The 26,552-nt window shown below is 41.3% G+C and overlaps 1 pseudogene; it reads left to right on the top strand.

Moving 5' to 3' along the window:
- Window positions 1-26,273, top strand: part of LOC129835033 (VPS10 domain-containing receptor SorCS3-like) — a 69,587-nt pseudogene extending 43,314 nt beyond the window's left edge.
- The last annotated feature ends 279 nt before the right edge of the window (window positions 26,274-26,552 follow it).

Raw genomic sequence — 26,552 nt, forward strand, 5'->3', positions numbered from 1 at the left:
ATTGGACTCTGGAGCAGAGGAAACATATTCTCTGGACTGAAGAATTACGCTTCACCATCTGGCAGTCCGATGGACTTATCTGTGTTTGGCGGATGTCAGGAGAACTCTACCTGCTCCATTGCATAGTGCCAACTGTAAAGTTTGGTAGAGGAGGAAAAATGTACTGGGGCTGTTTTTCATGGTCCTGGCTAGTTCCCTTAGTTCCAGTGAAGGGAAATCCCTTGTTTCCAGTGAAGGAAAATATTAACACTACAGCATACAATGACATTCTAGACAATTCTGTGCTTCCAACTTTGTGGCAACAGTTTGGGGAAGGCCCTTTCCTGTTTCAGCATGAAAATGACCCCGTGCACAAAGCGCGGTCCATAAATAAATGATTTGTCATGATCAGTGTGGAAGAACTTGACTGTCATGCACAGAGCCCTGACCTCAACCCCATGTAACACCCTAGGGATGAATTGGAACGCAGACTGCGAGCCAGGCCAAATCGCCCATCGTCAATGCCCGACCTCACTAATGCTCGTGTGGCTGAATGGAAGCAAGCCCCCGCAGCAATGTTCCAATATCTAGCGGAAAGCCCAGAAGATTGGAGGGGGAGGGATGATGTTATATGTCTCTCCTTCTTGTTCTCTTGGGAACCATGTTCCTCTTTGAGAGAAGATATAAGGGGATGGGAGGAAAGAATATAGAATTTCAATTAAACCAATGCTGATGTCTCGTCTTTATTAACAGACGTCTAAATGGGAGATTCATAAGGGTTGTCAGTCTGTTAGTTAAGGACTGAATGCCCCATTTGATAGACATATTTAACGAGGAAGGTTCCATTACTCATAGACTTAAGGTAATTGGTGAAAACTTGTAGCGCTGACAACACTTGCTGAGTTATATTAAATTGTGTATCCATCTAGTTGCCATGGAGAATAGTTTGTGTTGTTTTTTGTTATGAAAGAAGAGTGAGGTTATCTTACTTTGGTTTCTCAAGACACTTCAGGCATAGGTCCAAGCGGCAGCTTATCAAGATAGACTACAAGTCCATCTGTAACAGGAAATGTACAGAAGGAGACTATCAGATGTGGCACCTTCACAACAAGGTAAGATCTCTTCAAAAGGAAGTCGGTCCAACTTATTAATGTGTCCCGATTAATGCCAATGTATTTACATGGTAGTTGGGGACTGTACGTTATCTATAATGAGCAATACCTGGAGAAACGCAAAAAAAGTCTCCCTGTACTCAAAATAATAATTAAAACATAAAGTGGATAGCAGAGAGCCTGACTACTATTTACCCTCACTCCTAGGACAGACCAGAGCCTTATAAATGCAGTTTTAGAAACTGTTCTTTGTTTTGTAAGCATTACATGACAAAGTAGCCAGAAGGTTGTGGATTCACAGACCATTGTGGAGAAGAGTAGGGGGGGAAAGATATTCACTATGATAAAAGAACTGCATGAATCTATACAGGCTATTGTTAAAAAAGAGGATAGTCTAAGTTTTGGAACAGTGCTAAATATGTCCATCAACTGTAAAAATGTAGCTACATTTTTACAGTTTGTTGATTAACACAGCAGTCCCATATCATCACGCAGGCATATATGCACTTATCATTTTCTATTTTTTTTACATGATATTGTTGTTACAAAAAAAGATTTGTGTTGACTCTGATTAGGGCATGGGAATATAACAGCAAACTATGCATGCATAGCTCACAACATGATCCTCAAACAAAGACTGGCCAAACTGGTGTTTATATTGAATTCTAAGTTTTCAAAAAAAAGTATTATACTGCCTAAATGCAAAAATGTAGAAGCATGTTGTTGAAGTGCTGTTGTTAGTGCTGAGCGCTCCTGCCAACCTGTAGCGTGTCACAAATATTTCACAATTGATTTCTTAAATGGCAGGCTATAACCTGGAAATAATAATAATACATTATTGTTCCTTCTTAGGCTACCTGGCTTGCTCCTGACTGATTTTAGATTGAGTATGTTGTTCAACAGCCTGTTGAAATGTTGAACGTTAATTGATAGTGACAGAATCACACATTACTTGCCAAGTCCATTTTTTCCCCTCGGCTATAGAAGGTTGTAGCACAGCCTCTGAATGTCATATGTGGCAGGTAGCCTAGTGGTTAGGGCGTTGGACTAGTAACTGAAAGGATGCAAGTTCGAATCCCCGAGCTGACAAGTTACAAATCATTCGTTCTGCCCATGAACAAAGCAGTTAACCCACTGTTCCTAGGCTGTCATTGAAAATAAGAATTTGTTCTTAAGTGACTTGCCTAGTTAAATAAAGGTAAAATAAATTAATAAAATAGAGACAAGCCAAATATATCCCATATGCATTGGAGTCACGTCTTTACCTGGGATTTCAAAGCTTGTTTCTAGCATAAATAATTGCAGACTTAAGTGTCTATAGATCACTTTATATAATCAGCTTCATAAATCTTTTTCCCCAAAATAACAAGTTAACATGATTTTCGCCATTTCGCCAACATACCCCCTCAATTTGAGCCCTGGTTTTAACTTAATACACCAAGACACAGATATTTAAGGAGTGTATGGTGACTGAAGGACTTGACTGACACCGTCTATGGATAGTAGACTATAATTTAATCTGTCAAACAGGTATCTTATTTCTTGAATAGGAAGAAATAGGCAACGACACAAAGCCCTCTTGTTGTTAGTAGCCTAAAGTCAAATTAAACTGCTGCTGCGTCATAGTAATGTAAGTTATGTAAATTACTTGAATATGACTTATTGTAAGGTCAATAAGTCTGATAAATAGATTCAATTATACCAGTAGCAAGCTCACCTCCAGTCTTCCTTTTCATCTTCACTCTCTCACAATCTTTTTTTTTAACTCTCTAGGGTATGTGGGACGCTAGTGTCCCACCTGGCCAACATCCAGTGAGTTTGCAGTGCGCCAAATTCAAATACAGAAATACTCATTATAAAAATTCAGAAAACAAAACATATTTTACATAGGTTTAAAGATTAACTTCTTGTGAATCCAGCCACGGTGTCAAATTTAAAAAATGTTTTACGGCGAAAGCATACCTTACGATTATTTGAGAACATAGCCCAGCAGACAAATCATTACAAACAGTAACCAGCCAAGTAGAAGAGTTACACAAGTCAGAAATAGAGATAAAATGAATCCCTTACCTTTGATGATCTTCATATGGTTGCACCCAGAAGACATTAATTTACTCAATAAATGTTCCTTTTGGTCGATAAAGTCTCTCTTTATATCCAAAAGCCTCTGTTTTGTTCGCACGTTTTCTTCAGTATTCCACAGGCTCAAACGCAGTCACAACAGGCAGACAAAAAATCCTAATTGTATCCGTAAAAATTATAGAAACATGTCAAACGATGTTTATATTCAATCCTCAGGTTGTTTTTAGCCTAAATAATCGATAATATTTCAACCGGACAATAACGTTGTCAATATAAAAGGTAAACATGAAAGGCACTCTCTCGGTCGCGCACATGAAAAAGCTCTGTGACACGGCAGGGTCCACTCATTCAGACTGCTCTTACTCCCACATTTTTCAGAATACAAGCCTGAAACTATTTCTAAAGACTGTTTACATCTAGTGGAAGGCATAGAAACTGCAATTTGAGACCTAAGTCAATGGATACTGTAACGGCATTGAATAGAAATCTACAAAACTTAAAACAAAACTACTTCCTGAATGGATTTTTCACAGGTTTTCACCTGCCAAATCTGTTCTGTTATACTCACAGACACTATTTTAACAGTTTTAGAAACTTTAGAGTGTTTTCTATCCAGATCTACCAATTATATGCATATCATATCTTCTGGGCCCGAGTAGCAGGCAGTTTATTTTGGGCATACTTTTCATCCAAAATTAAGAATGCTGCCCCCTACTCTAGAGAAGTTTTAAGGGACAAATAAAAAATCCAGAAGAAGCCTTTGATTCGCTTCCTAAACTGCCATCGTACACAGCACAGTCATCTGTTAGGCACCACAAAAGGGTTTACATCAGCAAGAGCAGGGCAGGGCTCATGATTGGAAATGCCTGTCCATTGCAGTGTGTAATGCAGTGTAACTTCGTTTTATATACACCATTCCAACAGCACAAAAACTTGGGAAGGAAATACATTTTCTTCTAAATATAACTTTGACCTTTGCTTCTCCTTGCATCCTATTTGTATAGCTTATGCCTATAGCATACTGTATACGGTGCCTTCGGAAAGTATTCAGCCCGCATGACTTTTTTTTGTTACGTTACAGGCTTATTCTTTTTTTTTCAATCTACACACAATACCCCATAATGATGAAGCAAAAACAGGTTTTTAGTCATGTTTGCAACTTTATTAAATGCAAAAAAATATATATATCACATTTACATAAGTATTCAGACACTTTATTCAGTACTTTGTTGAAGCACCTTTGGCAGCGATTACAACATTGAGTCTTCTTGGGTATGACGCTACACGGTTGGCACACCTGTTTTCTGGAGTTTCTCCCATTCTTCTCTGCAGAGAATGGGCTCCCGAGTGCCGCAGTGTTCTAAGACTCTGCATCTCAATACAAGAGACGTCACTGCAGTACCTGGTTTGAATCCAGGCTTAATCACATCTGGCTGTAATTTGGAGTCTTATAGGATGGCACACAATTGCCCCAGCAGTCATTGTAAATTAATTTGTTCTTAACTGACTTGCCTAGTAAATGTTTTTTTAAATACGCTCAACCTCTGTAAGGTTGGATGAGGAGTGTTGCTGCACAGCTATTTTCAGGTCTCTCCGGAGATGTTGATCGGGTTCAAGTCCGGGCTCTGGCTGGGTCACTCAAGGACATTCAGAGACTTGTCCCGAAGCCACTCCTGTGTTGTCTGTGTGCTTAGGGTCGTTATCCTGTTTGAAGGTGAAACTTCGCCCCCAGTCTGAGGTCCTGAGCACTCTGGAGCAGGTTTTCATCAAGGATCTCTCTGTACTTTTCTCTGTTAATCTTTTCCTCAATCCTGACTAGTCTCCCAGTCCCTGCAGCTGAAAAACATCCCCATGGCATGGTGCTTCCACCACCATGCTTCACTCTAGGGAGGGTTCCACGTTTCCTCCAGACCAAAGAGTTCAATCGTGGTTTCATCAGACCAGATAATCTTTTATCTCATGGTCTGAGAGCCTTTAGGTACCTTTTGGCAAACTCCAAGTGGGCTGTCATGTGCCTTTTACTGAGGAATGGCTTCCGTCTGGCCACTCTCCCATAAAGGCCTGGTTGGTGGAGTGCTGCAGACATGTTTGTCCTTCTGGAAGGTTCTCCCATCTCTACAGAGGAACTCCAGAGCTCTGTCAGAGTGATCTTCGGGTTGTTGGTCACCTCTTTTGACCAAGGCCCTTCTCCCCTGTTGTAATGAACACGATGGGAGACAGCTGGTTTCAACATACACGGGAGGAGTAAATTACGGGAAAAACAGCACTTCGAATAGAAGTGTGTCACAAAACAAACAATACCTCACAATGATGGGGTGCAAAGAACTGAACTAAATGTATGTGATAATGACATACGGGTGTGTGAACAGGTGATCAGAATTCAGGTGATTGGGATCTGGAGAGTGAGCTGCAACCGTGGAATCTATGTGTTTCAGAGTGTGAGCTGGAAAGTGGTCTTGAAAGTGAGCTGCGTTTTGGGGATCTACGTGTTTGAGAGTGTGAGTTGGAAGCAGATGTTACACCGTTTGGCTGGGAAGTTGTTCAAAATGTATTTCATTTAAGAATGATGGAGGCCACTGTTCTTGTGAATCTTTTTTTGTTTTGTTTATTTTTTTTAATTTACCACTTTTTCTCCAATTGGTAGTCACAGTCTCATCACTGCAACTCCCGTACGGACTTGGGAGAGACGAAGGTCGAGGGCCGTGCGTCCTCCGAAACACAACCCAACCAAGCCGCGCTGCTTCTTGACACAATGCCCACTTTATCCTGAGGACAGCCGCACCAATGTGTCGGAGGAAACAGCATTCACTTGGCGATCGTGTCTGCGTGCACTGCGCCCGGCCCGCCACAGGAGTCGCTAGTGCACGATAGGACAAGGACATCCCTGTCGACCAAATCATCCTCTAACCCGGAAGACGCTGGGCCAATTGTGCGCCGCCCCATGGGTCTCCCGGTCACGGCCGGCTGCGATAGAGCCTGGACTCGCTTGTGTATCTTCAATGCTGCAGACAATTTTTGCTACCCTTCCCCAGATCTGTGCCTAGTCACAATCCTGTCTCGGAGCTCTACGGGCAATTCCTTTGACCTCAAGGCTTGGTTTTTGCTCTGACATGCACTGTCAACTGTGGGACCTTATATAGACAGGTGTGTGCCTTTCCAAATCATGTCCAATCAATTGAATTTACCACAGGTGGACTCCAATGAAGGTGTAGAAACTCTCAAGGATGATCAATGGAAACAGGATGCACCTGAGCTCAGTTTCGAGTCTCATGGCAAAGGGTCTGAATACTTATGTAAATAAGGTATTTCTGTTTTAGTTTTTTTATACATTTGCAAACATTTCAAAAATCTCATTTTCACTTCGTCATTATAGGGTATTGTGTGCAGATTGCTGATATATTTTTATATTTAATCCATTTTAGAATAAGGCTGTAACGTAACAAAATGTGTAAAAAGTCAAGGGGTCTGAATACTTTCCGAAGGCACTGTAGCGTTGTCTATGGATCATTTTATTGAGGCAACACTAGGCGCACTTGATATTGTGCGTCCAACAGAGAATCAGTGATGAGGGGCATCATCGGGCACATATCGAGATACTATAATAAGCAACTAATTCTCAAACCTGAGCAAATTGGCATTTAATCAATACAAAATTCCTGATACTCCCCTGGACTAAATACAAAAATACTAAACCCTCCCCCTGACTGAAATGGAAAAAGCATGACCCTCCCCCATTTTACTCAGGGTAACAATGTTTTCACAAGGTAGATGCAGTGTACTTACAGTGTTTGGGTAGTTCCAATAAACTCAATAGGTTAAAATAAGAATGGTTTGACTTGCTGTTCTATGCTAATTTGACATTTGAAAATGACATACTGTTATCCCATGTGCGTTCACTATATGGATTAATATCCTGTATGTGTTTCACAGGGCAAGCCGTGTGTGAAACACATACAGGATATTAATCTATATAGTGAACGCATGGGATTACAGAATGTCAGTACTGTCAGTATGTTCTGGGACAGAAACAGATCTATATGAAACGCAGACCAGGAAACTATTGCATTATGGGAAAAGACTATGCCAAAGTCTTCTCGGCTGAGTTGTGTATCTGTCGGGCCCACGAGTTTGAATGGTAATTATAGTATACTAGTATAATAACTCACAATTGCAGTAAAATAGAACACATGAAATCATGTCCTTTCATCTCAAATCTTAACATGACTAGATCAACAGAAGTTTCATTGTCCATAAAAGAGAGAGACATTTTGTATGATGCTGTGTGTATGTTGTCCCATTTAAGCCAATTTAGGATGTATTACACTATTTCAGGATCCCATTCATTTGGTTCATTTTCGGTGTCAGCGCTTCAATTATCAAATATGTTTGGGGATCATTTAATGCAATTTTCTCCTAACGTCTGTCTCTCTGCTGAGCTCGTTTTGCTATGTTTATAACAACGTAGAGAGGATGAAGGATGTTAATAGGACTGTAGGTTGCTGTTGTTTTTATCTTCTAAAGGCAGGGAAGAGAAAAGCAATGACACATTTCTATGTAAATGCCAGCGGTTTCAGGTCAAACTTTATGAGTTTTAATTACAATCCATTAGTCTCCTGTGATAGTTGTTTTTAATTATTTTGGGACAGAAATTATTATATGATACATTTCACAAACTTCCTGACCACATGGCATGACATGTCTCTCTCTCTGTCTCTCTCGCTCTCTCTCTCGTTCCCTCTCTCTCTCTCTTGCTATCTCTTTCTCTCTCTCTTTCTCTCTCTCTCTCTTGCTCTACAGCTGGTGATAGAGATAGTGAAATGCATTTTTTTTAACTATCTCGTTGAGAAACTTCAATTTTCAGAGTGAATAACAAAAACACTTTTAATTGACTTTGAAGTGTACACAAACGTCAAGGGTTGAAATGTTTACTGATTGTGTATTGTGTTAGAGGATGATAATGCACCTGCCTGTTGTTCTGTTGTGCTGTGAACAAAAGGTCCACGGGTTGATTACAAAGTGGGACAGTGACTGGACTGAAACCAGAGGTTATATACTGAACAGAAATATAAATGCAACATGAGCAACAGTTCAAGTGAGGATATCAGTCAATTTAAATAAATAAATGAGGCCCTAGTCTATGGATTTCACTTGACTGGGTATACAGATATGCATCTTTTGGTCACAGATACCTTTAAAAAAAATGGGCCTCACAATGTGCCTCAGGATCTTGTCGGTATTTCTGTGTATTCAAATTGCCATAGATAAAATGCAATTGTGATTGTTGTTTGTAGCATATCCCTGCCCATACCACAACCCCACAGCCACTATGGGGCACGCTGTTCACAACGTTGACATAAGCAAACCTCTTGCCCACACGACGACATACACGGTCTGCAGTTGTGAGGCCGATTGGACGTACTACCAAATTCTCTAAAACGACTTTGGAGGTGGGTAGAGAAATGAACGTTAAATTCTCTGGCAACAGATCTGGTGGACATTCCTGCAGTGAGCATGCCAATTGTACACTCCCTCAAAACGTGAGACATCTGTGGCATTGTGTTGTGTGACAAAACTGCACATTTTAGAGTGGCCTTTTATTGTCCACATCACAAGGTGCATCTGTGTAATGATCATGCTGTTTAATTAACTTATTGATATGTCACACCTGTCAGGTGGATGGATTATCTTGGCAAAGGAGAAATGCCCACTAACAGGGATGTAAACAACTTTGTGCACAAAATTTAAGCGAAATAAGCGTTTGTGTGTGTGGAACATTTCTGGGATCTTTTATTTCAGCTCATGAAACATGGGACCAACACTTTACATGTGTTTATATTTTTGTTCAGTGTGTATACATAGATATAACACTTGATATATTATACTAATAATAAGTGAGGAGAGACTAGTATTAATATGTAACCAAAACACCCTGGGAGTATGCATGACTATAATGTACTGAACTGGACACCATACTTTTGTTTGACTTACTGGAAAAAAAATTTAACCAATGCATTACCAAAGCTGTGATTCAGTGGTGCTGTAAAGCCCTTAACTGGACACTGTACCCTCATTGTTTCTTCCTGTTAATTCTGGCTAGGTAATTAATTGTTAAATCATTGACAGCATCATCATTATAATGGGCACCTGCCTGACCAGCTTTGCCCGATGTAAATCACTTTGTGTTTGGGAGGTAGCTAACATCAGCCGGTGGAAGTCAGCCATCCCTGACCTGGCTGCCTGTGTTGACATGGAGTCCCCCAGGGCTCAGTCTTCCTACCTCTGCTGATCTGGAGCATTTGTCAACTGCAGCCCAATCAATGTATAATAATGATGCGTTGACATGCAAAAAATACACTGCTCAAAATAATAAATGGAACACTTAAACAACACAATGCACATTTGTGGCCTGCTGGAGGTCATTTTGCAGGGCGCTGGCAGTGCACCTCCTTGCACAAAGGCGGAGGTAGCGGTGCTGCTGCTGGGTTGTTGCCCTCCTACGGCCTCCTCCACGTCTCCTGATGTACTGGCCTGTCTCCTGGTAGCGCCTGCATGGTCTGGACACTACGCTGACAGACACAGCAAAGCTTTTTGCCACAGTTCGCATTGATGTGCCATCCTGGATGAACTGCACTACCTGAGCCACTTGTGTGGGTTGTAGACTCCGTCTCATGCTACCACTAGAGTGAGAGCACTGCCAGCATTCAAAAGTGACCAAAACATCAGCCAGGAAGCATAGGAACTGAGAAGTGGTCTGTGGTCACCACCTGCAGAATCACTCCTGTTTTGGGGGGTGTCTTGCTAATTGCCTATAATTTCCACCTTTTGTCTATTCCATTTGCACAACAGCATGTGAAATTTATTGTCAATCAGTGTTGCTTCCTAAGTGGACAGTTTGATTTCACAGAAGTGTGATTGACTTGGAGTTACATTGTGTTGTTTAAGTGTTCCCTTTATTTTTTTGAGCAGTGTATATATTATATGTATCATGCTGAGAGGATAGGAAAAATAAGCTGTAACATAACACAGTAATACTGTATGTCCTTTGGATCAAAATCAAATCTAATTGTATATATCACATGCTTCAAAAAACAGCAGGTGTAGACTAACAGTGAAATGCTTACTTACAGGCACTTCCCAACATTGCAGAGAGAAAAATAATATAAATACAAACTTTTCTACATACACAGGGTACCAGTACCGAGTTGATGTGCAGAGGTATGCGGTAATTGAGGTATACTGTATATACAGTTGCCTTGCGAAAGTAATCACCCACATGGCATTTTTCCTATTTTGTTGCCTGGAATTAAAAGGGTTTTTTGTATCATTTGATTTACACAACATGCACTTTGAAGATGAAACATATTTTTTTGTGTGAAACAAACAAGAAATTATACAAGAAAATAGAAAACTTGAGCGTGCATAACTATTCACCCCCCCAAAGTCAATACTTTGTAGAGCCACCTTTTGCAGCAATTACAGCTGCAAGTCTCTTGGGATATGTCTCTATAAGCTTAGCACATCTAGCCACTGGGATATTTGCCCATTCTTCAAGGAAAAACTGCTCCAGCTCCTTCAAGTTGGATGTGTTCCGCTGGTGTACAGCAAAAGTCTTACTACAGATTCTCAATTGGATTGAGGTCTGGGCTTTGACTAGGCCATTCCAAGACATTTAAATGTTTCCCCTTAAACCACTCGAGTGTTGCTTTAGCAGTGTGCTTAGGGTCATTGTCCTGCTGGAAGGTGAACCTACATCCCAGTCTCAAATCTCTGGAAGACTGAAACAGGTTTCCCTCAAGAATTTCCCTGTATTTAGCTCAGTTCATCATTCCTTCATGTCTGAACAGTTTCGCAGTCCCTGCCGATGAAAACCATCCCCAAAGCATGAGGCTGCCACCACCGTGCTTCACTGTGGGGTTGGTGTTCTCGGGGTGATGGAGGTGTTGGGTTTGTGTCAGTCATAACGTTTTCTTTGATGGCCAAAAAAAAGCTACATTTTACTCTCATCTGACCAGAGTACCTTCTTCCATATGTTTGAGGAGTCTCCCAAATGCCTTTTGGCGAACACCAAACGCGTTTGTTTCTTTTTTTCTTTAACCTCTACAGAGTACCTAACCCGGATCCGGGATCCCCCCCACCCCCCCACACACTGATTAGCATAGCTAGCATAGCTTCACAAGTAGATAGTAGCATCTAAATATCATTAAATCACAAGTCCAAGACACCAGATGAAAGATACAGATCTTGTGAATAAAGCCACCATTTCAGATTTTTAAAATGTTTTACAGGGAAGACAAAATATGTAAAGATGTAAATCTATTAGCTAAAAACACATTAGCATAATCCACCATCTTTTATTTGTCCACCAACACCAGTAGCTATCACCAATTCGGCTAAACTAAGATATTTATAGCCCCTAACCAAGAAAAAAACTCATCAGATGACAGTCTGATAACATATTTATGGTATGGGATAGGTTTTGTTAGAAAAAAGTGCATATTTCAGGTAGATGGCATAGGTTACAATTGCACCCACCGTCACAAATGGACTAGAATAATTACAATGAGCAACGTGTTTACCTAACTACTAATCATCAAACATTTCGTAAAAATACACAGCATACACTAATCGAAAGACACAGATCCTGTGAATACAGACAATATTTCAGATTTTCTAAGTGTCTTACAGCGAAAACACAATAAATCGTTATATTAGCATAGCACATAGCACATAGCAGCCCAGCATTGATTCTAGCCAAAGTGAGCGATAAAAGTCAACATCGCCAAAAGATATTAATTTTTTCACTAACCTTCTCAGAATTCTTCCGATGACACTCCTGTAACATCATTTTACAATATACATATACAGTTTGTTCGAAAAGGTGCATATTTAGCCATACAAAACCGTGGTTACACAATGAAAATAGTAGCAAAACAAGCCTGAAAATGTCGGTCGCCATCTTTCAGAGTGATCTAGTTTAATTAATAGCTAATCATATACTTGACTAAAAAATACAGGGTTTACAGGAATCGAAAGACAAATTAGTTCTTAATGCAACCGCTGATTTACATTTTTAAAATTATCCTTACTTTTCAATACAGGGTTCGCCAAGTGAAGCTATACCAAACAAAATGGCGAAATATGCGTTTAAAATATTTCGACAGAAACACGATTTATCATATTAAATATTGCTTACTTTGAGCTGTTCTTCCATCAGATTCTTGGGCAATGTATCCTTTCTATGTTATAAACGTCTTTTGGTCGATAGATGTCCTCTGTCCTTCGAAATGTCCACCACCAACGACCGACACCCCAAAACGTGTCCAAAGTTTCAGAGTGCACAACAAATAAATTCCTCAAAATCGCACTAAACGGATATAAATTGCTATAAAACGGTTCAAATTAACTACATTATGATGTTTTTAACACCTATAACGAGTAAAAACATGACCGGAGAAATATTGCTGGTTAGAAAACGATTTGGAACGAGGCAGGTCCGATGTCCTTCACGCTTCAGGCGCACGACGAGAAAGGGCGGTCTCTATACATTTTGGTCTTTTATAATGGCTGTGAATATCCCATCGATTCCATTGAAAGCGTGATGACGTACAGACACCCAGAGGAAGACGTAGGCAGTGTCGGTTTCTTCATAGCATTCACTGTCGCCTTAAAAACAGACCCCAGATCAGAGGTAAAAAATTTTGAAATCTGAACCCTGTCATGAAAAGTGCTGTAGAAATTGTTCTGTACCACTCAGAGACAAAATTTCAACTTCTATAGAAACTAGAAGGTGTTTTCTATCCAATAATAACAATAATATGCATATTGTACGATCAAGAATTTAGCACGAGGCAGTTTAATTTGGAGACACAAATATGCTAATGCGGAACAGCACCCCCTATAGTTCCAAGAAGTTAACCTGTCTAGTGGAACCTTTGGAAGTGCAACATTACCCATATCCCACTGTATATTCAATGGGGCTGAGTTTAAATACTACAAACCTCAGATTTCCCGCTTCCTGTTTGGATTATTTCTCAGGTTTTTGCCTGCCATATGAGTTTTGTTATACTCACAGACATCATTCAAACAGTTTTAGAAACGTCAGAGTGTTTTCTATCCAATACTACTAATACTATGCATATATTAGCATCTGGGACTGAGTAGGAGGCAGTTTACTCTGGGCATGCTTTTCATCCAAACATGAAAATGCTGCCCCCTATCCAATTGAAGTTTTGAGCATTTGCTTTTTTCTGGACACTCTTCCGTTAAGCCCAGCTCTGTGGAGTGTACGGCTTAAAGTGGTCCTATGGACAGATACTATAATCTCCGCTGTGGAGCTTTGCAGCTCCTTCACGGTTATCTTTGGTCTCTTTGTTACCTCTCCGATTATTGCCCTCCTTGCCTGGACCGGGAGTTTTGGTGGCTGGCCCTCTCTTGGCAGGTTTGTTGTAGTGCCATATTCTTTCCCTTCTTTAATAATGGATTTAAATCGTGCTCGTGTGATGTTCAAAGTTTCTGATATTTTTTTCTAACCCATCTGTACTTCTACACAACTTTGTCGCTGACATGTTTGGAGAGCTCATTGGTCTTCATGGTGCCACTTGCTTGGTGGTGCCCCTTGCTTAGTGGTGTTGCAGACTCTGGGGCCTTTCAGAACAGTTGTATATATACTGAGATCATGTGACAGATAATGTGACACTTAGATTGCAAACAGGTGGACTTTATTTAACCTGTTATGGCTGCAGCCCGACGCCAGTACACCTATGACAACATCCCCCCACCCCCCCCACACTGATTAGCATCGCTAGCATAGCGTCACAATTAAATAGTAGCATCTAAATATCATTAAATCACAAGTCCAAGACACCAAATGAAAGATACAGATCTTGTGAATAAAGCCACCATTTCAGATTTTTAAAATGTTTTACAGGGAAGACAAAATATGTAAATCTATTAGCTAACCATGTTAGCAAAAGACACCATTTTTCTTTGTCCACCATTTTTTCTCTCCACCAGTAGCTATCACCAATTCGGCTAAACTAAGATATTGATAGCCACTAACCAAGAAAAAACCTCATCAGATGACAGTCTGATAACATATTTATTGTATAGGATAGGTTTTGTTAGAAAAATGTGCATATTTCAGGTATAAATCATAGTTTACAATTGCACCCACCATCACAACTCGACTAGAATAAATACACAGAGCAACGGGTATTACCAATTTACTCATCATAAAACATTTCTTAAAAATACACAGCACATAGCAATGGAAAGACACAGATCTTGTGAATTCAGACAATATTTCAGATGTTCTAAGTGTTTTACAGCGAAAACACAATAAATCGTTATATTAGCATACCACATATGCAAACGTACAATACTAGCAAAACTAGCCTGAAAATGTCGGTCGCCATCTTTCACAGTGATCTTGTCTCATGGATATCTATTCATAAACTTGACTAAAAAAATATAAGTTGGACAGCTATCGAAAGACAAATTAGTTCTTAATGCAATCGCTGAATTACATTTCTAAAATAATCCTTACTGTGCAATACAGGGTTCGCCAAGCGAAGCTATACCAAACAAAATGGCGGAATATGCACTTAAAATTTTTCGACAGAACAACGATTTATCATCTTAAATATTTCTTACTATGAGGTGATCTTCCATCAGAATCTTGGGCAATGTATCCTTTCTTGGGTCTAATTTTCTTTTGGTCGAACGATGCCCTCTGTCCGTCGAAATGCCCACTAACGTTCGACCGGGACCCCGAAACGTGCCCAGCGCTTCAAAGAGTATCACATAGAAATGCCTCAAAATCGCACTAAACGGATATAAATTGCTATAAAACGGTTTAAATTAACTACCTTATGATGTTTTTAACACCTATTACGACTAAAAACATGACCGGCGCTATATTACTGGCTAAACCAAGGCTTGGAAAAAGGTCAGTCAGATGTCCCACTTGCGTTGAGCGCAGAGTCCAAAAGAACGCTACTTCCGGTATTTGGTGATTTATAGAGGCCATGATTGCGCAATCGACTCCATTGAAATTGTCACCACTTACTGACATCTAGAGGAAGGCGTGGGCAGTGTTTGTATCCTCATAGGATTTACAGCGGCTTTAAAACTGATCTGGAACCAGAGGCCAAGATTTCTGAAAACTCACTCACTGGGAGGAAAAGTGCTGTAGAATGAGTTCTGTTTCACTCAGAGACATAATTCAAACGGCTATAGAAACTAGAGAGTGTTTTCTATCCAATAATAACAATAATATGCATATTGTACGAGCAAGAATTGAGTACGAGGCCGTTTGAAATGGGCACGATTTAGCTGGCTACTCAGTAACGCCCCCTGCAGCCATAAGAAGTTAACTAATTATGTGACTTCTGAAGGTAATTGGTTGCACCATATCCTATTTAGGGGCTTCGTAGCAAAGGGGGTGAATAAATATCCACGCGCCAGTTCTCCGTTTAGAATGGTTTTACTTTTTTTTTTGAACAAGTCGTTTTTTTCATTTCACTTCACCAATTTGGACTATTTTGTGTATGTTCATTTACATGAAATCCAAATAAAATCAATTTAAATTACAGGTTGTAATGCAACAAAATAGGAAAACCGACAAGAGCGGTGAATACTTTTGCAAGACACTGTACATATACAGTAGGTAGAGGTAAAGTGTTGATGTTGATCACATTCTGTATGTGATTTGTTATAGTGATTATGGCTATGAACGGCGTAGAGAAGGGAACTGTCTACCAGCGTTCTGGTTCAACCCAGCTGTTGTATCAAGGAGCTGCAGCCAAGGACAGAACTACCTCAACAGCACAGGGTGAGTTGTGCATAAAGACACTATTTTGTAGCGTTTCTATGTTGTCTATTCTAAGTGAAGGCAACCCTGCTGTATATTTCTGCTCAATGAAAGGTTAAATATTTTTCCACTTCATTTTGTAAAGAATTATGTTGGTCATGATGTGGTCCATGTAAAAAAAAGCCTGAATAGGTTTTACACATTTCAAAAGAGAAGTACAACAACACAGTAAAGCTTACAGTGGCTACAGTATCTCTCTGTATAGTTTGGCCAATGCTTATCATCTTCCCATCTTCCCACTGTAATGAAACACTGTCAGGGTGTCACATCTTCTGGCACGGCTCCTATTGTGAATAGTGATATTGGCTTTTTAGACCGGAGTCATTCACCAGACTGTAGGTCTTTACTGAGTGACATAGTGTACTGCTGAGAGCTAAAAGCACAGCCAGAAGTACTAGGGCACAGATTAGGACGCCTCAGGATGGCTGAGATCTGAGGAGAACGGTACATCCTTAATTTATGCATATGCTTCCCTAAGATTAAAAGTAAAGTTTTGTCCAGGAGTTACAAAGCATTTTGGAGTTTTGTCAATGTGACCGATAACTACACATTGACTTCAGGGCTAAAAGTCATGTTTTGTTTTAAGTTTAGTCTGTTACGTTCTGACAGAGTGAAAAACCAACAGACAATTAGTCAATGCTCAAACCAAGTTTTTCCCCCAATGGGTCAAACAGCTGCAAAGACAAAAACATATTTACACAAGCACATAAATGTATACCTTCCTCCTATGCTGAGTCTCCTCCTTACACTTCTGGACAGCCAATACATATCTGTTGCTAGACAGGACTTTAGTGATGCCTGTTCTTTCTCACTTCATCTGACACAACCCGGCTCAAATGCCTCACTCCTCCCCAACTCACAGCTGTCCTGTTGACTGGAACCAGACTGTGGCCCTTATCCTCTCCATAGGAAACCTGATATCTAACAAAAACATCTTCTGACAGAATGTAAACTTACTGCATTCCCCTTTCTCACTCAGAAGATGTCCATACCCTCAGTTCTAATATACTGTCCTGAGTCTGCACAACTCTGCCAGGACCTAGGATCAAGAGAGACACTCAAGTGTTTTAGTACTATATCTCTTGACACAATAACGAAAATAATCATGGCCTCTAAACCTTTGAGCTGCACACTGGACCCTATTCCAACGAAACTACTGAAAGAGCTGCTTCCTGTGCTTGGCCCTCCTATGTTGAACATAAAAAAATGGCTCTCTATCCACCGGATGTGTACCAAACTCACTAAAAGTGGCAGTAATAAAGCCTCTCTTGAAAAAGCCACACCTTGAACCAGAAAATATAAAAAACTATCGGCCTATATCGAATCTTCCATTCCTCTCAAAAAAAATGTGAAAATATGTTGCGCAGCAACTCACTGCCTCCCTGAAGACAAACAATGTGTACGAAATGCTTCAGTCTGGTTTTAGACCCCATCATAGCACTGAGACTGCACTTGTGAAGGTGGTAAATTACCTTTTAATGGCATCAGGCTCTGCATCTGTCCTCGTGCTCCTAAACCTTGGTGCTGCCTTTGATACCATCGATCACCACATTCTTTTGGAGAGATTGGAAACCCAAATTGGTCTACACGGACAAGTTCTGGCCTAGTTTAGATCTTATCTGTCGGAAAGATATCAGTTTGTCTCTGTGAATGGTATGTCCTCTGACAAATCAACTGTACATTTCGGTGTTCCTCAAGGTTCCGTTTTAGGACCACTATTGTTTTCACTATATATTTTACCTCTTGGGGATGTCATTCAAAAACAATGTTAACTTTCAATGCTATGCGGATGACACACAGCTCTACATTTCAATGAAACATGGTGAAGCCCCAAAATTGCCCTCGCTAGAAGAATGTGTTTTCAGACATAAGGAAGTGGATGGCTGAAAACGTTCTACTTTTAAACTCGGACAAAACAGAGATGCTTGTTCTAGGTCCCAAGAAACAAAGAGATCTTCTTTTGAATCTGACAATTAATCTTGATGGTTGTAAAGTCGTCTCAAATAAAACTGTGAAGGACCTCGGCGTTACTATGGACCCTGATCTCTCTTTTGACGAACATATCAAGACTGTTTCAAGGACAGCTTTTTTCCATCTACGTAACATTGCAAAAATCTGAAACTTTCTGTCCAAAAATGATGCAGATGAATCCATGCTTTTGTTACTTCTAGGTTAGACTACTGCAATGCTCTACTTTCTGGCTACCCAGATAAAGCACTAAATAAACTTCAGTTAGTGCTAAATACGGCTGCTAGAATCCTGACTAGAACCCAAAAATTTGATCATATTACTCCAGTGCTAGCCTCCCTACACTGGCTTCCTGTTAAGGCAAGGGCGGATTTCAAGGTTTTAATGCTAACCTTCAAAGCATTACATGGGCTTGCTCTTACTTATCTTTCCGATTTGGTCCTGCCGTACATACGTACGCTACGGTCACAAGACGCAAGCCTCCTAATTGTCCCTAGAAGTTCTAAGCAAACAGCTGGAGGCAGGGCTTTCTCCTATAGATCTCCATTTTTATGGAATGGTCTGCCTACCCATGTGAGAGACGCAGACTCGGTCTCAACTTTTAAGTCTTTACTGAAGACTCATCTCTTCAGTGTGTCATATTATTGAGTGTAGTCTGCCCAGGAGTGTGAAGGTGAACGGAAAGGCTCTGGAGCAACGAACCGCCCTTGCTGTTTCTGCCTGCCTGGTTCCCCTCTCTCCACTGGGATTCTCTGCCTCTAACCCTATTACATGGGCTGAGTCCCTGGCTTACTGGTGCTCTTTCATGCCGTCCCTAGGAGGGGTGCGTCACTTGAGTGGGTTGAGTCACTGACGTGATCTTCCTGTCTGGGTTGGCGCCCCCCCCTTGGGTTATGCCGTGGCGGAGATCTTTCTGGGCTATACTCGGCCTTGTCTCAGGATGGTAAGTTGGTGGTTGAAGTTGTCCTTCTAGTAGTGTGGGGGCTGTGCTTTGGCAAAGTGGGTGGGTTTATATCCTTCCTGGTTGGCCCTGTCCGGGGGTATCATCGGATGGGGCCACAGTGTCTCCTGACCCCTCCTGTCTCAGCCTCCAGTATTTATGCTGCAGTAGTTTGTGTCGGGGTGCTAGGGTCAGTTTGTTATATCTGGAGTACTTCTCCTGTCTTATCCGGTGTCCTGTGTGAATTTAACTATGCTGTCTCTAATTCTCTCTTTCTTTCTTTCTCTCTCTTGGAGGACCTGAGCCCTAGGACCATGCCTCAGGACTACCTGGCATGATGACTCCTTCATGCCCCCAGTCCACCTGGCCGTGCTGCTGCTCCAGTTTAAACTGTTCTGCCTGCGGCTATGGAACCCTGACCTGTTCACCGGACGTGCTACCTGTCCCAGACCTGCTGTTTTCAACTCTCTAGAGACCGCAGGAGCGGTAGAGATACTCTTAATGATCGGCTATGAAAAGCCAACTGACATTTACTCCTGAGGTGCTAACTTGCTGCACCCTTGACAACTACTGTGATTATTATTATTTGACTATGCTGGTCATTTATGAACATTTGAATATCTTGGCCATGTTCTGTTATAATCTCCACCCGGCACAGCCAGAAGGGGACTGGCCACCTCTCATAGCCTGCTTCCTCTCTAGGTTTTGGCCTTTCTAGGGAGTTTTTCCTAGCCACCGTGCTTCTACACCTGCATTGCTTGCTGTTTGGGGTTTTAGGCTGGGTTTCTGTACAGCACTTTGAGATATCAGCTGATGTAAGGGATATATGAATACATTTGATTTGATTGATTCCATGAATTAGGATATTTCACATTTCAAGTTTAGTAATACCCAACAAGTAAAATAATAGCATGTCTTGTTCACTAGCTCAGTCACTTCCACAATCACTGAGGTCAAAAGTAAAAAATTTGCGATTTCTTGTTAAGCTTCATTGATGAACGTGACCAATACCTTTGCATTGTTATCTAATAGTGTCATTAAGCCATAACCTCAGTAAACCACACAAAACATGTATTAACTAATTCATATGGTATCTTAAGGTACTGAAAAGTGGTGTCCAACAACTGCATCAAGGGAGTCAAGGACATGTACACACCCAGGAAGCAGATGTGTCCCAACAGGGCTCCAAAAGGCCTTTCTCTCTCCACCAGAGAGGGCAAGCTTACCGCCGACCTGCACACCAACGTCACCTTCCTGGTGCATCTGGATGAGGTAGGACTGGGCCAAAAGCCAAAATGGCTTCCTTTTTGTACATCATTGTTATGGGCCTAGGAGCCCAAATGGACGCCTTTGTATACATCACTGTTCGGAGTTGCATTGATTTTCACTTTAAGCCATGGAATGAAAAATCTGTGTGTTTTGTATTGTTATACATAGTTGTAAAAGTAGTCCTAGCATGTGGTGTACAACTCACTCACTGTAGGCCTGTTACTGAGTGAAATATGGTGTTTCCCATATGTTCAACATGGATGTTTCTACAGACATACACCTGAAATGATTTCCCTGTTATGTTGTCCCATATACACCAACTGCTGAAAGTTTAATAGTAACTTGCAACACAATATCAACCACACACAGCTACAGTAGTGCTCTGCTCGATGCGGCGGTGCTTTCCCCCTGCACTGCAGCTAAGAAGTAAGTGTCTCTCCCACGAGGTCTCTCCTGGGCCCAGCTGACATATTACAGTATGATGAGTTGAGAAAATAAAGATATATTTATTTCATTAAGAGAGGATTCCTCTGATAAGAGAGACATATGCCATGTGGTCAAAACTTTTGTGAAATGTATCATATAATAATTAAAAAACACTTTTCTCAGGAGACTAATGGAGGTGAAGAATCTTCAAGGCATCGGGACTCATGCATTAGGAAAATCCTTCTCGCCCGTTAAATTCAGACTTTAATTTATATTCATGAAGCCCAAGATGGCAGTATTTCTTGGGGAGAGCAAATGGGCCTAAAGATTTTATGTGTTCACAAAACGAAAATGAAAGGAGAGAGGGAGGTGGAAGAAAGTTTGATGTTTTGAGAGAGATGGGATCTGTAGTGACACATGTCAGGTTTTCATTATCATAAAGTTACTTTATAGCATGTCATGTGTACAGCAACTAGATTTACTGTACATTAGCTACCTTCTAGCATGTCATGTTTACACCAAACATATTTACCCAACATTAGCTACCTTATAGCATGTCATGTGTACACCAACCAGAACAGATGGAATAATCCCAAAAGTGCAAATCAGTCCATCTAGCTCTCCAAGCAGGCTCAATCAAACGCTCAAAGCATTTGAAAGAAAGCTAAAACTTTGAACCCAGGTATGACACTCCATCAACACGACAGCACTGACATCACACTGTTTATACCATCCTTTGTGTGTTGACATTCACCTGAACAAGAGTCCTTTACACAGTCCTACTGTGTCTGGACCTGAACTAACACAACCCCTTATCAACCAGCACTGCTGTCCAGAACATGACGCTTACCCTATTATGCATTTTTGGATTTGGAGGCCCTCTGAGTCACACATGGAGCCACGGACACAAAGCTTGACATTTAGCCAGCAGGCCAGAATCAGTCTCATGCAGATTAGCAAGTGATCCCAGGACACCTCGATAGAGAACTAGAATTGTCCATTCCGAATGGCATTTTGGCAAAGGATTGTGGGCCATTACAGTTCCACACAATAGCCGCCAACGTTATCCCTTTTCGTCCATTCTATTCTGCCTTTCTTTATTCGGCTTATTCATAGTTTATCATTTTCACTGTACAATGGCGTACAACGTTACCCACAGAAGCCTTCCCCCACACATAGCCAACCCAGCTGCGCTTGAAAAGAAGCAAAGCAGAGAGAGAGAGAGAATAATGGGTTTGCATCCTGCTAATGCTATTGTTGTGTTTGTTTCTGGACCGGAGCCCCCTTGTGCTAATGCAGTGTAACAAATGAAGATCCCAACTGCATTGAATTACAATGTGCCACGAGGAGGCTGGGAGTTAGTTGTGCTTGCTCGCAGGGTACGGGTGGGATAAGTGGGAGGGTTTGGTCGCAGCAGCAGCTGGAACAACCAACAAAAGGTGTGTGTGTGTGTTGATCCTGGGGAAGTGCCAGGTGTAACCCCACTGAGTAGACCTGCTGCAGATACTGTAGAGACAGAACAGGGAGGGTCCAACACACACATTAGTACTCTCTCTCGTACACACACACTCATACTCACTCATACACACACACACACACAAAAAACAGGCAAACACACTGCCCTCATGGTAGGGCAGAATATGATACAACGCCAATGCTTGGGCTAGTTCTGACTGCTTGTGTCTGTGTGTGAATGTAGCCCAGCAGTCTGTTGACTAGTGTACCTGCCACCCTACTGTCTCTTGATTATTACACTGCTTCGACCTCCCTGTGGTTCTCTCTTTCCATCACACACAAGAGTGACACGCACACGTGCATGAACACACATACACTCACACGACAGGAGCCAGACACTCCCAGTGGTGTTATGTAACATGTCAGACTCAGGATACACGCTAATGTAGAGGTGTCACAACAGCAGGTGTTGGAATTTTGACAAAAACAAAGAATGATGCCCTGCCTGTGCCCATGCATGCTGAGTGCTGATTACTGAGTGGTACTGTGGTTTTGGGGCATTGTATTAAACCCCATTTCAACAATGATATGTATTTAAGTCTAGAATAAACACAAGTACACGCATCTGCCTGGGCTCTCAAACACAATGGAATTGTTTCCTTTTTAAATAATAACGGTGTCTGTCTTTCTGTTTCTTTCTTGTATCTGTAGTCCTTACTTGAGACGTTACTTGTTTTCCAGGGGGACTAAATGAGAACCAACATCCAACTGGATTTCGAAGATGGCATGGTAGTCTCCTTCTCCAACCTGAACTGGATTGAAGAGGGGTCAGACACGTTTACAAGACGGCTGGGATATTATGTGTCTCGGCCTTGGCGGAGAACACCCTGGGTTTTCATACTACCACCTTGTATCTGCATGTTGCTTGTATGTTACCTCTATACATTCAGTTATTGTGTCAGGGCTATTCAATTCCCACCATCGAGGATTGAAGTACTTCTGGTTTTAGTTTCTACTGCACCTGGTAGATAATTGGTCATTGATTGGCCAGAATGGTTGCTCACCTGGTGACCCAGGTCTGAATCAGTCCCTGATTGGAGGGGAAGAACGGAAAACAGCAGTGCTGTGGTTCTCAAGGATCATAATTGAATATCTCTGCCTCATATTTCTCTGTAAATGACCACCTTACTAAGTATACAGCAGTGTACAATGGAGCCAGTTAAATTACCAGAATGCTTTCAACATAGTACAGCACGTTGATGCTCTCTCTCTCTCTCTTCATCTTGTAATGAACAAGCCAGCCAAATGTCAAGTAAATAATAGTGACAAATATAACATGCTTATGTCTAAAAGGCTTCAAGAATTATCCAGCTCTTTGAGGTGCTGTGTTTGAATTGCCCCCTTGTCTCTTGATTTGAACAGGGAGGCTTTCGTCAATTAGTGATGGTGACATTTAAATGTTGTCTCTGGTCGCATCATTGAAACATCATTGTACTTAGATTTTTTTTGATGGCATTGGTTCTGTTGGTGTTTTTTTTCTCTGTGGTTTGGTTCATTTTGAGGTCATTTACAGGGAGAGAGAGCGCAGGTGAAGCTTTTAGCGATGTGCCAAGCACGATGCCGCCACAGGTTTCCAATTGGAATATTTTTTTTACACCAGACACAGCTTAGGGAGCCTGTCCAAATGAATCACATCATTCACACATGCATACGCACGCAAGCGCACATACACAACACACATACACATCTGGATACACACACACACTTAAAAGAGACACACATATTTCTCTCTCTGTCACACACATCACACACACATATACTGTATACACTGCATACGTTTCAAAGTTAGGATAAGGATTTGTCTCAGTCAAAGAGGATAAGAGTTAACAGAAGCCCAGGCTTAGATGTACACACCAGAATGCCAAGTCACACCGCTGTGAGCCGGAGTTTTACTGTTAGAATACCGTGTTATGTCTCTCGCTATAGGAAACTTCACCGCTTAGATAACGGTAATGCCATGTACACCCACGTCAGCTCCCATTGCGGTCTCAGCATGTCAGACCACAGTATTACTCACAAGGTATCACCTCAAAAACATGATAACACCTACGTGTTTTAAGTCGAGAATAAATCTTGTTCTTCAACTAAATTCCATCAAAACTATAAAATATTATGACAGTTCTGACAGTTGTTGATTAAGATTTCTGTAACGTGTACGCTGGGATTCAGGAAGCAAGTACAGGGAGTGAATAATTTTATAACTAAATGAACCACGAGTAGCGTACAGACATGAAACAGAAAGAATAACGCCTGGGGAAGGAACCAAAGGGAGAGACAGATATGGGGAAGGTAATCAGGAAGGTGATGAAGTTCAGGTGAGTCTGAAGAGGCACTGGTGCGTGTAACGATGGTGACAGATGTGGTTAATAATGAGCAGCCTGGTGACCTAGAGCGCCGGAGAGGGAGTATACATGAACATTTAATTCACCTTCCCTTATCAGCTAAAGTAGTCTTATTGAAAAGAGGATCTCACACATTACCCCAGTGATAAGGACAAGTGGTGTACAGAGGGAAGGTGGAATGGAACTGGAATGGAAGTGGAATGAGAAGAGGGCCTAGAACCGAGCCCTGTGGGACTCCAGTAGTGCGACCACATGGTGCAGACACAGATCCTCTATTGATGTTGTGTATAGTATACAGTATACTGTATGTGGGGTACCAACTATACAACTTTAGTAGAGGTGAACTGACACTATTCAAAAGTCTTACACAATAATGCCATATAGTGTACATGTACTGCAGTGGTGGCTGGTGTAACTGTAACTAAATCAGAGGAGAGGCTTATTGTCATGGCTAGAACAGAATAAATGGAACAGCATCGAACACTTCAAAGACATGGTTTCCATTCCAGTTCCATTCCACTTCAGCCATTACTATGAGCTGTCCTCCCTTCAGTAGCCTCCACTGATATATATATATACATACATATGGGTTATACATGATGTCTATGGTATTACATACTTTGACCTCTTCTATTATTGAAGACAACAGTGATAGAGGCGGAGCAGTCTCTGATTTTGCATTTTGTTCAAACATCTTATTAGTGTGTCATGAGTTATGACCTTAGCTGCATTGGTTCTAGGTCTTATGGGAAGGATGTTTTTTGTAGGGTTTTACTCAAGTCAGAAGCTCCGTCTACTCTTAGTGAGAAGTTGAAGGAGAAGTTGTTATCATCTGAAATGGGTTTGTTTCATGTTCTGGGGTTTTAGGTAAATGTTTTAGGTGAAGGGATTATTACCTGATCAAAGTGTGATCATCCATTTTGTCCATGTTCCTTCTTCCTCCAGGCAGTGATCAGCTTAGACGGGAGCATCTCGTACACCTTCACCAGCGAGGGAATGAACACTGTTACGGTCCAAGTGTCTTCAGCCAACGCCATACAGCAAGAAACCAAGACGATAGCAGTCCAAGGTAAGGATCAGTACTGCCTCTCTCTCTCGCTCTCTCCCGCTCTCTCTCTCTCACTCTCTCAGGTCGCCCTAATCAAATTATTCTACTTGACGTACTGCTAATTAGCACATATAGCAGCCATCTGAGTTGGTATGCTACGTTTGAGGATACTTTACATTTGAATGTGTCAGGATATGTGGGAAAGGGGACATTTCCCCAATTATCTAAGAAATCACTTGTGCGATCAATCATCTCCACTTGAGCACACGAACACACTCATACACACCAACATCTCTGTCAGCTTTCCCACCCATCAGAAGACAGTTAGAGGAGGGACACAACCAGAACAAATGACAGTGGGGAATGAGGAGGATACCTTGAGAATAATGCAGATTAGGAGCTGAATGAACAGTCTGTTTCTGTTTCTCCCCTGGGTCTCTCTCTCTTTCTGACAGAGTTCTTCAAATCTCTGTTTTTATCTTTCTCCCCTAATCTGGACGAGTACAACCCTGACGTCTCTGAGTGCAGACAGGATGTGGGGAGAGTAATTAAGAAGACTCTGCTCCAAGTACGTGTGAAATCCTTCTCTCGTTTTCTCCCTCTCTCTCGTCTCTTTCTATCCGCTCAGATGCTTCTGCGTTCGCCCTCGAGCTGTCCTGTGACTCATTATCACACAGGTGTGAGAGGCTCGGCTTCTTCTTGCCCTCACGAGGCAGCTTGATGAACACTAATAACTTTTTTTCATAAGTCGGAGCATTGAAATGCGTTCTTCGGAATTAGTCTGGAATGTACTTAAGTAAAAATACTTGAAGTCGTTTTTTTGTGTATCTTTACTTTACTATTTATATTTTTGACAACTAACTTTTACTTCTCTACATTCCTAAAGAAAAGTATGTGCTTTTTACTCCGTACATTTTCTTAGCAGCACAGGAAAATGGTTCAATTCACACACCTGGTCATCCCTACTGCCTCTGATTTCGTGGACTCACTAAACAAACAT

The sequence above is a fragment of the Salvelinus fontinalis genome, chromosome 3, assembly GCF_029448725.1.
Source record: "Salvelinus fontinalis isolate EN_2023a chromosome 3, ASM2944872v1, whole genome shotgun sequence".
NCBI lineage: Eukaryota > Metazoa > Chordata > Actinopteri > Salmoniformes > Salmonidae > Salvelinus > Salvelinus fontinalis.